General features: G+C 40.6%; 1 pseudogene; it reads right to left on the reverse strand.

Moving 5' to 3' along the window:
* Positions 1-7,092: 7,092 nt before the first annotated feature.
* LOC102970568 lies at positions 7,093-7,653 on the reverse strand (annotated as a pseudogene).
* Between the last annotated feature and the right edge of the window lie 1,013 nt (positions 7,654-8,666).

Genomic DNA, 8,666 nt, shown 5'->3' on the forward strand with positions numbered 1-8,666 from the left:
TGATGAATATGGATGCAAAAGTTCTCAATAAGATACTAGCAAATTGAATTCAACAGCATATAAAAATAATTATTTACCATGATCAAGTGGGATTCATCACTGGGCTGCAGTGCTGGTTCAACATTCGCAAATGAATCAATGTGATACATCACATTAATAAAAGAAAAGATAAGAATGATATGATCCTGTCAATCGATGTAGAAAAAGCATTTGACAACATTCAGCATCGTTTCTTAAAAAAAACCCTGAAGACACTCGGGATAGAAGGAACATACTTATGCATCATAAAAGCCATTTATGAAAATCCCACAGCTGATATCATCCTCAATGGGGAAAAACTAAGAGCTTTCTCCCTGAGATCAGCAACACGACAGGGATGTCCACTCTCACCGCTGTTGTTTAACATAGTGTTGGAAGTTCTAGCATCAGCAATCAGACAACAAAAGAAAATCAAGGCATCAAAATTGGCAAAGATGGAGTTAAGGTTTCACATTTTGCAGATGACATGATATTATATATGGAAAACCTGATGGACTCCACCAAAAGTCTGCTAGAACTGATACATGAGTTCAGTAAAGTCGCAGGATACAAAAATCAGTGTACAGAAATCAGTTGCATTCTTATACGCTAATAATGAAGCAACAGAAAGACAAATAAAGAAACTGACCCCATTCACAATTGCACCAAGAATCATAAAATACTTTGGAATAAACCTAACCAAAGATGCAAAAGATCTGTATGCTGAAAACTATAGAAAGTTTATGAAGGAAATTGAAGAAGATATAAAGAAATGGAAAAACATTCCGTGCTCATGGATTGGAAGAATAAATATTGTTAAAATGTCAATATTACCCAAAGCTATCTACACATTCAATGCAATCCCAATCAAAATTGCGCCAGCATTCTTCTCGAAGGTAGAACCAGCAATTCTAAAATTTGTATGGAACCACGAAAGGCCCCGAATAGCCAAAGTAATTTTGAAGAAGAAGACCAAAGCGGGAGGCATCACAATCCCAGACTTTAGCCTCTACGACAAAGCTGTAATCATCAAGACAGCATGGTATTGGCACAAAAAGAGACACATAGACCAATGGAATAGAACAGAAACCCCAGAGCTAGACCCACAAAACTAATCTAGACCTGCGAACTAATCTTTGACAAAGCAGGATACAATATCCAATGGAAAAAAAAGAGAGAGTCTCTTTAACAAATGATGCTGGGAGAACTGAGCAGCAACATGCATAAGGATGAAACTAGACCACTTTCTTACACCATTCACAAAAACAAACTAACAATGGATAAAGAACCTGAGTCTGAGACAGGAAACCATCAAAATCCTAGAGGAGAAAGCAGGAAAAGCTTCTCTGACCTCAGCCGCAGCAATTTCTTACTTGACACATCCCCAAAGGCAAGGGAATTAAAAGCAAAAAGGAACTATTGGGACCTCATGAAGATAAAAAGCTTCTGCACCACAAAGGAAACAATCAACAAAACTAAAAGGAAACCAATGGAATGGGAAAAGATATTTGCAAGAGACATATTGGACAAAGGGCTAGTATCCAAAATGTATAAAGAGCTCACCAAACTCCCCACCTGAAAAACAAATAATCCAGTGAAGAAATGGTCAGAAAATATGAATAGACACTTCTCTAAAGAAGACATCCAGATGGGCATCAGGCACATGAAAAGATGCTCAAAGTCGCTCCTCATCAGGGAAATACAAATCAAAACCACACTCAGATATCACCTCATGCCAGTCAAAGTGGCTAAAATGAACAAAACAGGAGACTATAGATGCTGGAGAGGATGTGGAGAAACGGGAACCCTCTTGCACTGTTGGTGGGAATGCAAACTGGTGCAGCCGCTCTGGAAAACAGTGTGGAGGTTCCTCAAAAAATTAAAAATAGACCTACCCTATGACCCAGCAGTAGCACTGCTAGGAATTTACTGAAGGGGTACAGGATTGCTGATGCATAGGGGCACTTGCACCCCAATGTTTATAGCAGCACTCTCAACAATAGCTAAATTATGGAAAGAGCCTAAATGTCCATCAAATGACAAATGGATAAAGAAATTGTGGTTTATATACACAATGGCATACCACGTGGCAATGAGAAAGAATGAAATATGGCCTTTTGTAGCAGCATGGATGGAACTGGAGAGTGTTATGCTAAGTGAAATAAGTCATACAGATAAGGACAGATTCCATATGTTTTCACTCCTATGTGGATCTTGAGAAACTTAGTAGACGACCATGGGGGTGGGGAAGGCAAATAATGGTTGGAGAGGGAGGGAGCCAAAATAGAAGAGACTCCTCAAAACTGAGAACAAACTGAGGGTATATGGGGGGTGGGATGAGGGGAGGGTGGGTGATGGGCACTGAGGAGGGCACCTGTTGGGATGAGCACTGGGTGTTGTATGGAAACAAATTTGAAAATAAATTTCATATTAAAAATATTTACTTCGTCCTTTCTCTTTTGTTTTTGCTAAGTATGGCCTCGGTTTATCATTTTTAGTTATGCTTCCAAAAACCAGCTTATAGTTTCATTGATCTGTTCTACTGTTTTTTTTGTTTCTTTATCATTTATTTCTGGTCTAGTGTTCTTTATTTACCTTCTCCTGCTGGCTTCAGGGTTCATTTTCTGTTCATTTCCTAGCTCGTTTAGGTGTAACATGGTTGTGTGTTTGAGATTTTTCTTCTTTCTTGAGTTTGGCCTGTATTGCTATATATTTCCCTCTTCCAACCAGTTTTGCTGCATCCAGATGGTTTGGCACTGGCATGTTTCCGTTTTCATTTGCTTCCATGTATTTTTTACTGTTTCCTTAATTTCCTGAAAATCTCATACAATCTTTACTACAGTGTCTTTTACTTCATGTATTAGTGGTTTTGGCAAAGGTTTCTTGTGGTTGACTTCAAGTTTCATAGTGTCCTGGTCTGAAAATATGCTTGGTATTATGTCAATCTTTTTGTACTTGTAGAGGGCTGATTTGTGACATAGTATGTGATCTGTTCTGGGGAATGTTCTATGTGCACTCAAAAGGAATGTGTATTCTGCTGTTTAGAATGGAATGTTCTGAATATATCTGTTAAGTCCATTTGGTCCAGTGTGTCTTCCTTAGCCATTGTTTCCTTATTGATTTTCAGCTTAGATGATGTGTCCATTGTTGTAAGTGGAGCGTTAAAGTTCTCTATTATTATTATTGTATTATTATCAATTAGTTTCTTTATGTTTCCTATTAACTGATTTATATATATCAGTGGTTAAAATTTTAGCATATAAAGATTTAAAGCTTTGTATCTTCTCATTGGATAGACCAGTTTATGATGATATACTGCCTTCCTCATCTCTTGTAACAGATTTTGGTTAAAATCTAGTTAGTGTCATACGTGTATGGTACTACAACTTGCTTTCGACATCCGTTAGCATGATAAATTGCTATCCCTCCCCTCACTTTCAATCTACAGGTGTTTGGGTTGAAGATGAGTCTATTGTATGCAGTGTATAGAAGGTCTTGTATTTTTTCCATTCTGTTTCCCTATGCCTTTTGATTGCAGCATGTTGCCCTTTTACATTCACAGTGATTATTGATAGATATAAACTTAGTGCCATTGTGTTACCTCTGAAGTCACTATTTATGGAGATTTTCTTTGCTTATTTCTAGTCTTTGTTTCTTTTAGTCTTCCTTACCCACTCAAAGAGTCCCATTTAATATTTCTCAAAGGGTTGGTTTAGATGCCACAAACTCCTTTGGTTTTTGTTTGGGAAATTCTCTCTCTACTTGTATCTGAATGACAGCCTTGATGGGTAAGGATTCTTGGCTGCATATTTTTGCATTAGGCATGTGGAGGATATCATGCCACTCCTTTCTTGCCTACAGGTTTCTGTGGAGACATCTGCCATAATCTTTTATGTCTTCCCTTTTTAGTTAGCGACTTCTTTTGACTTGCTTCTTTTAGTGTTTTTCTTTATATTGTATTTTGCTAATTTTACTGTTATATGTCTGTGTTGCCTGCCTTTTTTTTTATTTTAATGGGAGTTCTCTGTGACTCATAGATATGGACGACTGTTTCTTTGCCCAGTTTGTGGACATTTTCCACTATAATGCACTCAGATAAAACTTTTCCCTTTTTTTCTCCCTCTCGTTTTGCTCAGGGACTCCTTTTTTTTTTTTTTTTACAATATACGAAGTTTATTGTCAAATTGGTTTCTATACAACACCCAGTGCTCATCCCAAAAGGTGCCCTCCTCAATACCCATCACCCACCCTCCCCTCCCTCCCACCCCCCATCAACCCTCAGTGTGTTCTGTTTTTAAGAGTCTCTTACACTTTGGCTCTCTCCCACTCTAACCTCTTTTTTTTCCTTCCCCTCCCCATGGGTTTCTGTTAAGTTTCTCAGGACCCACATAAGAGTGAAACATATGGTATCTGTCTTTTCCTGTATGGCTTATTTCACTTAGCATAACACTCTCCAGTTCCATCCATGTTGCTACAAAGGGCCATATTTCATTCTTTCTCATTGCCACGTAGTAGTCCTTTGTGTATATAAACCACAATTTCTCAGGGACTCCTTTGAAAAGAATTTCATTTCACTTTATGGAGTTGCTGAGTTCCCGAAGTATACGTTTGAGATGCAATATTTAGTTTTCCTCTTCTTTCCTCCATAATTTTATCTTCTATGTCACTTACTCACTCATCTGCTTCTTTCCACCTGAAGTCATTATATACAATCAGTTTCACATCTCGTTTATAGCATTTGTAAAGTTTCAGACTGACAAGTTTTTAGGTCTTTTCTATATGTAGACAGGGCATCCTCCTGTCTTGTATGCTTTCCTCAAGCACAGCTAGTATCTTTATGAAAATTTTTAAAAATTATGTTTACTTATGATAGTTTTTAAAAATTCTGTTTGAGGCATATTTGTTATATGTGCTTTAATTATATCCCTTACAATGACCTTTTATCGTTTATTCTTTTGGAATGCATTCCTCCATCAATCTGTATGTCTGTCTCTGCTTTCTTAAGTTTTTCGGAAAATCCTGTTATGTTTTCTGCTTCTAGAGTAGTGTCTTAATGAGAAGTGTTTACATACTGTTGAGGACCTGATATTCTGGAAGCATTTCTTGCATGTGCTGTGTGCACTGTGCTGTCATGTATTGGCTGCTGTGTCCCTCAAGTCAGTCCTCTGAAGGTTTCTCCTAGCCTCCAGTAGGGAGTTTTTCAACTTTGTCCAGTGTTGTGTTTTAACTAATTGAGTTTGTTCTGACTGTTAAAATAGGCTAATTCCTATCTCCCCTAGAAGTGAAGCTTTGCCTCACTATATGGTCAGTAGACTTGGTGCCTGTGGGAGTATATGGTGGTCTTTGGAGGGAGGGGCGTGGTGCTTGTCTGGGTTCCAGGCAGTCTTTTCCTAGTAAGGAAGCATCTGAGTAAGACAAGGGGGGTGGATCTTGGTGTCAGTGGCTCAGCTTCTACTGGGGGGTGCTGTGCTGCTCACTGAACTCTGTCCATGCTGATTGGTGGGAGGAAATATTGGCATCAGCTCCCCCTCTAGTCCCTGCAGTTGGAGTTCCCAGCCACCCCTGTTCAGGAAGCCCTCACACAGAGAGAAAAATCTGTACTCGTTGGTGCCAGTCAGAACCCTGCCTTCACCCTGTCCGTGTCCAAGCCATTGGCCCACCTGGTGGCACAGAGCCCTTATGTTTTATATCAGGAGCTCTAGATGGGTTTGAAAAGTCCAAACTGTATGAACTCAATATTATAGGGACTGCACTGATCCTCTGGGAGAGGGTTTTGCTGTGCTGTGGCTGGAGCTGGTTATCCCAGAAGGGCAGTTGCATGAACACTAGGGGCTTGGAGTTCATGGTGGAGAACATCAAGAAGGCAGCGTCCAGTTAGGTGCTCTTAGCAGAGGCTCCAATGCTAATGGCCAGGGCAGTGCAATGGTGCCTGTCAGCTCTCGTGTCCCATGAGAGGCAATGCCCCCTCTCCCAAATGCACTCCAAGAAGGGACTGTCTCTCCCTATGCCAGCCAGGGGACCCTCAGATCGCAGTGCCCCCCCCATTGGTCTCTGCTCTCCTTCTTCACAGGAGCACTGCCATGCCCACCAGACTCCACCCCCATGAAAGCATGGACTTCTAAATCTTTAGTCTTTGAACTCCACATTTACAGGAGGTTGACTTCATGATTACCTTTTTTGTAATCTTGACTGCGTCATGGGTTCCCAGATTAACCACTCCTTCTGAGTATGTCTGATATGTGTTTCCAGAAGAGATTGGCATTTCCATCCATGTTTTCTTTCTGCCTAGGCATCACCCATTCCATTATAGTTCTGAGTAGAACCCGATGCAGAGGGAGGAAGAATTCCCTCATTTTTACTTCCCATGTGCTTATTTGAACTGGACATTGGTCTCCTCTTGCTCTTGTTCTGAGAGCTACATCGTCAGCTCTGCAGGTTCTGAAACTAGACTATTTCATAATCAGGCGAGAATTACACCATTGGTTTTCCTGGGTCCCCAACTTGTGACAGTAGATCATGGAACTTCTCAACATATTTTGTCATGGAAACCAATGTGCTTTGGATTCTGTTTTTCAAGGGAATCCTGACTAATATATGGAGATTATTTATCTCTTGTTTAGAGGAATTGAATAAAGCTGTAGCTCATTTAAAGTCCAGAGTAGCAAATGCCAGGAGGGAAGAGTCACGTTGTTTGATTGGGACAAGCGATGGGTGAAGATAATGGGGAGTTGTGGGATCCTGTGGTTCTGGCTGCACAGGGAGTGCATCTGGGACTGCTTTAAGGTTCAGCTGTTGTGTCTCAGGAAATCTGTAATTCACTCATGTTGAGGGACAGGAGTAAGCAATGCAAACACCTGTGTCTTTGTGCATGTTAGTGTAGTTTTCCTATGACAACACAGTTGCTAATTCAGAAAGATAATAGGTAAGCACAGAATCCTGTGTCCAGGAAGTGCTGTATTGAGAGGAAACCCCAGACCCTGACAGGAAAACTGCCTGTATCCACCAACTGCACCTGCTCCTGGGAACACAAAGCAAAATTGTGCATAGTGTGCGCCCCCTGGTGGTGCTGATCCCCTACCTGCAGGGAGGTTTGTGTCTGGGCTTCCAGTGACATACCCTCACTGTGTATCTCGCAAAGTAATATGTGGCCGTGTCCTCGGCCCTCAGGTTGTTCATCTGCAGATACAGCGTGTTCTTGGAGTTGTCTCTGGAGATGGTGAATCGGCCCTTCACGGAGTCTGCGTAGTATGTGCTACCTCCACTATTACTAATATATGCGACCCACTGCAGCCCCTTTCCTGGAGCCTGGTGTACCCAGCTCATGTAGTAGCTACCGAAGGTGAATCCAGAGGCTACACACGTGAGTCTCGGGGACACCCCCAGGCTTCACCAGGTCTCCTCCAGACTCCACCAGCTGCTCGTCACACAGGACACCTGCAGACACAAGACATGTTGGTCAGGAAACTGTCACACATCCACTGTCTCACTCATATCCACTCACAGACTCAGTGTCTCCCATTCACTGTGAATTACCTTTTAAAAGAGCAACCAGGAAAACCCAGCCCAGCACAAAGTCCATGGTGAGGTATCTGTGTTCTGTGCTGATCACAGAATGGGAACACCTGGGACTCCTGGGTCTGGGGCTACTCTCCCAGCTGCAGGGATGGAGCTGGACTGTTTAAATCAGCACAGGGAGGGCCATATTTGTATATTCTGTCACTATATATCAAGCTCCAGACTTCAATTTGTTTCAAATTTAAAACCAGTGTTTGAGAGGCACTTCTAGATCACTTCTTGCAGAAGGCACGGTGATAATATAAATAATTCTAATCTGTGAACACAGTTATCTTTTCATCTGTGCTTGCCATTTTACATGTCTTTCTCCCAGCACGTCATGTTTGGTATGCTATTTTACTTTTTAGTGAAATTTAATCCTAAATACTTTATTTTGTGCCATATAATTTTAATGTGTGTTTATTTTTATGTGACAGATAGGGGGAAGGAGAGAGAGATCAGAAAGAGAGAAGGGGACAGAGAATCCCAAGCAGGCTCTGCACAATCATTGCAGACCCTGTCTCAGAAGTAACTCAGGAACCATAAGATCATGACCTGAGCCAAAATCAACAGTAGGCACTTAACGGATTGAGCCACACAGGTGCTCCATTTTGTGTCATTTTCAATTGTGTGATTTTGTTATTTTTTTCATATACTATGTTTTAGGTGTGTGGAAATACAACATATTTTTGTATGTTGATTTGTACCCTGAACTTTTCCTGAGTTTATTATCTAATACATTTTTATGGAGTTTCTAAGATTTCACTATAAGTTCATGTGATTCTCAAACAAATAATTTTCTTCTTACTGATTTGCATGTCTTTATTTCATTTTCTTACCTAATTTTTATGGATATATCTTCAACTTATAGGACCAGAAAGGTTTTTCCTTCTTTGCTTCTGTGTTCTTTGTCTGGTCTAAGGATTCAACTGACATAAGACAGATCTACAGAAGACAATAAATTTCATTTTGCATGTGCACAAGCTTCCTAATAATATGACACCCAGAGAATGAAGAAAGTAGGTGGCACTTGTGCCTTTTAGAATAAAAAACAATGGATTTGTGAAGAGTTAACAAGACAGAGATTTGGATTT

This window comes from Panthera tigris, chromosome B3 (genome assembly GCF_018350195.1).
Source record: "Panthera tigris isolate Pti1 chromosome B3, P.tigris_Pti1_mat1.1, whole genome shotgun sequence".
Classification (NCBI taxonomy): domain Eukaryota; kingdom Metazoa; phylum Chordata; class Mammalia; order Carnivora; family Felidae; genus Panthera; species Panthera tigris.